The sequence below is a fragment of the Oncorhynchus gorbuscha genome, unplaced genomic scaffold, assembly GCF_021184085.1.
Source record: "Oncorhynchus gorbuscha isolate QuinsamMale2020 ecotype Even-year unplaced genomic scaffold, OgorEven_v1.0 Un_scaffold_572, whole genome shotgun sequence".
In the NCBI taxonomy this organism is placed as follows: domain Eukaryota; kingdom Metazoa; phylum Chordata; class Actinopteri; order Salmoniformes; family Salmonidae; genus Oncorhynchus; species Oncorhynchus gorbuscha.
In genome coordinates, this window is record NW_025745406.1 from 252,315 (window position 1) to 256,464 (window position 4,150).

Here is a 4,150-nt window from a genome sequence, read left to right on the forward strand (position 1 = left end):
TAGCGCGTAGCTACAGCGGCTAAAACGCGACGCGGCCGAGCGTAATCGCGGTCGAGAGATTTGATTGGATGAAACTCACGTCTGTCTTGTCCTACGGCGGAAAAAGACGTCTTGTGATTGGAGGACATCATCTAAAAATAATTTAAAAATACGCCCCTACATTGAAAGGTATCTTGCGTGTTTATATATTATGGGTTACATTGGAACAGTGTTGCAACGTGTTTGATTAACGTTTCTTTTTGAACGTTGTCGCCAACCTAATATTGAACGAGTCAAATTAGTGATTTTTATCTGTCTGTGTCTCTCTCATTTCAGAACGGCGGCCTGATCAAAAACACGTTATATCTTTCCATTCCGTTGATTGGTTGACATGAGATGATATTGGATTTGTGCTCATTTATTAATTAACAGGTGACACCAGCGCGCCTACCTTTATAAATCCATCCCCTACTGTCTCGGTAAAATGAATCAGTTCTGGCTGTTGATTCCAAGGAGGACGAGGTCACAGTTGAGCAGCAGGTGACCAATGTTTATAACTGTTTCATTTATGGAATGCTTTGGGGAAAAAAAACCTTCCTCATCCTTTGAGTTTGTCAAACAATTTGGTTTATGCAAGTTAATTTTTATCTACCTTTACCCCTTATTTCTCTGCCATTTTAAAACCTACTATGTAAAGGCAGTATATGTAACCTGGAATTGGCATGTGTTTTAAACGTAGCGGATGTGAATATGACGACGAAGAGCCGACTAGACCATTTTGAGATGCTACCCCGTGTGGTTCATACTAGCCCCTCACCCTTTGAGTAAGGGGGGTCCTTTTTCTTCAGACCGATTCCTCAAAAGGTAATTGATCGCTGTCTCATTGCATCATGTCCTTATTGATCCTGTTTTGGCTCCAGTTCCCCTGTAGGTTGCAGTAGTTCAGGACTCTTGTTGACCACCATGTCAACAGGTGGTCCTACACCACATGACATCACCCAGCACCGTAACGGCCACTGTGCAGACTATACTGTACGTTTTACCTGACCAATCATATCGTTATTATCCTATGATTTTATATATATATATATTTTATTTTTTATATATATATTTATTTATATATTTATATTTATGAATTTATATGTATTTATTTATATTTATTTATATATATTTATGTATTTATATGTATATATTTATTTATGTATTTTTATATATTTATTTTAACTGTTGTGAATATACTATGTCTGTAAGGATGACAGACTCATTTCCCCATGAGGGGATGAATTAACGTTCATCTCAGGGGTCGTGGGCTGGTTGGTAATCATCTTGTCCTGCTGCTGTGGAGAGTCCCAGTCTTTATCGGCGACAACATAGTGACGGCTCAGATCTTCTGGGAGAGGCTGTGGATGATACTGTGAGGTGCAGAGTACTGGAAGATGCAAGGTCAGAGGGCCAAAGATTTCTCCGTATTCCCTATATAGTACACTACTTTAGACCAGGGCCCTATTCCCTATATAGTACACTACTTTAGACCAGGGCCCTATTCCCTATATAGTACACTACTTTAGACCAGGGCCCTATTCCCTATATAGTACACTACTTTAGACCAGGACCCTATTCCCTATATAGTACACTACTTTAGACCAGGGCCCTATTCCCTATATAGTACACTATTTTAGACCAGGGCCCTATATAGTACACTACTTTAGACCAGGGCCCTATATAGTACATTACTTTAGACCAGGGCCCTACAGAACCCTATTCCCTATATAGTACACTACTTTAGACCAGAGCCCTATAGAACCCTATTCCCTATATAGTGCACTACTTTAGACCAGGGCCCTATATAGTACATTACTTTAGACCAGGGCCCTACAGAACCCTATTCCCTATATAGTACACTACTTTAGACCAGGGCCCTATTCCCTATATAGTACACTACTTTAGACCAGGACCCTATATAGTACACTACTTTAGACCAGGGCCCTATATAGTGCACTACTTTAGACCAGGGTCCACTGACAGCTTTCTGTTTCAGACTGAAGATCTAATGAAGTGCCTTGTATATCTGATGAAATAAATGTATTTATTTATTTACACTTTCTCAAAACGAGAGGATAGCAGAAAAACAAAGATGACTGTTGGGCCGGAACAAATCCCTGCAGGAGCGTAGCTCCCCAGGACAAGAGTTGGCCACCACATCACAGCTCTAAGATATCAGAGCCGTGTTCACAAAGCATCTCAGAACAGGAGTGCTGATCTAGGATCAGTTCCCCTCTTATTCATTATGATCTAGGATCAGGTCCCCTCTTATTCATTATGATCTAGGATCAGGTCCCCTCTTATTCATTATGATCAGTAGTAGTGCTGATCTAGGATCAGTTCCCCTCTTATTCAATATGATCTAGGATCAGTTCCCCTCTTATTCATTATGATCTAGGATCAGGTCCCCTCTTATTCATTATGATCTAGGATCAGGTCCCCTCTTATTCATTATGATCTAGGATCAGGTCCCCTCTTATTCATTATGATCTAGGATCAGGTCCCCTCTTATTCATTATGATCAGTAGTAGTGCTGATCTAGGATCAGTTCCCCTCTTATTCATTATGATCTAGGATCAGGTCCCCTCTTATTCAATATGATCTAGGATCAGGTCCCTCTTATTCATTATGATCTAGGATCAGGTCCCCTCTTATTCATTATGATCTAGGATCAGTTCCCCTCTTATTCATTATGATCTAGGATCAGGTCCCCTCTTATTCATTATGATCTAGGATCAGGTCCCCTCTTATTCATTATGATCTAGGATCAGGTCCCCTCTTATTCATTATGATCTAGGATCAGGTCCCCTCTTATTCATTATGATCAGTAGTAGTGCTGATCTAGGATCAGTTCCCCTCTTATTCATTATGATCTAGGATCAGGTCCCCTCTTATTCAATATGATCTAGGATCAGGTCCCTCTTATTCATTATGATCTAGGATCAGGACCCTCTTATTCATTATGATAAGAGGATCAGTTCCCCTCTTATTCATTATGATCTAGGATCAGGTCCCCTCTTATTCATTATGATCTAGGATCAGGTCCCCTCTTATTCATTATGATCTAGGATCAGGTCCCCTCTTATTCATTAGGATCAGTAGTAGTGCTGATCTAGCATCAGTTTTGGCTTTAGGTTATAATGGATAAGAGGGACCTGATCCTAGATCAGCACTACTACTGATCATAATGAATAAGGGGGGACCTGATCCTAGATCATAATGAATAAGAGGGGACCTGATCCTAGATCAGCACTACTACTGATCATAATGAATAAGAGGGGACCTGATCCTAGATCATAATGAATAAGAGGGGACCTGATCCTAGATCATATTGAATAAGAGGGGACCTGATCCTAGATCAACACGACCACTCTGAGAGGCTTTGTGAGTACGAGCCCTGTTGAAGTCCCCTACTGGTTCAGACAGTGGCAACAGACATGTAATAGCATTGAGATCCAGTCGGCCTCAGAAGCCCAGGTTTCCGTGACATTTGGAAGGACGGCGTCACTAGACAAAGACGCAGTAGTGTCTCACACACCTGTGTAAAACTCCCCCTTGAGATACACACACACACACAGCTAGCAGTCCCGCTGTTGTACAGACCTGTTCTGGAAAGGACTGATTGGGAAGTAAGACAGGGAGAGGGGGTCTAGGGGGGCAGGGAGAGGTGGGGCTAGGGGGGGGACAGGTGGGGAGAGGTGGGGGGCTAAGTGGGGGGACAGGGAGAGGTGGGGGGGCTAAGTGGGGGGACAGGGAGAGGTGGGGCTAGGGGGGACAGGGAGAGGTGGGGCTGGGGGGGGGTGAAAGGTAGTTTCAGATTCTACTGTTCATGCATTCAAAATGGAAAGATATGTCTGACAATGAGTATAATCATCAGTTACACATGCAATTCAACTTTCCTGTTTCTTTTTTTAATTGATAGGCTGTTAACTTTAAATCTTGATAAATCACGTGACCTTTTGGAGCACTGCCCTGGAACTAAAGCAGCATTCTCCTTTACTTCCTGTTCTAGAACCCCACACAGGTGGAAAACCTGTTGGGGCGCATTCAGTAGGACGAAAACGTTTTTGCAACGTTCAGATAGGAATGTGCTGTACAGAACAAAAACACGCCTCCATGACGTGTAGAA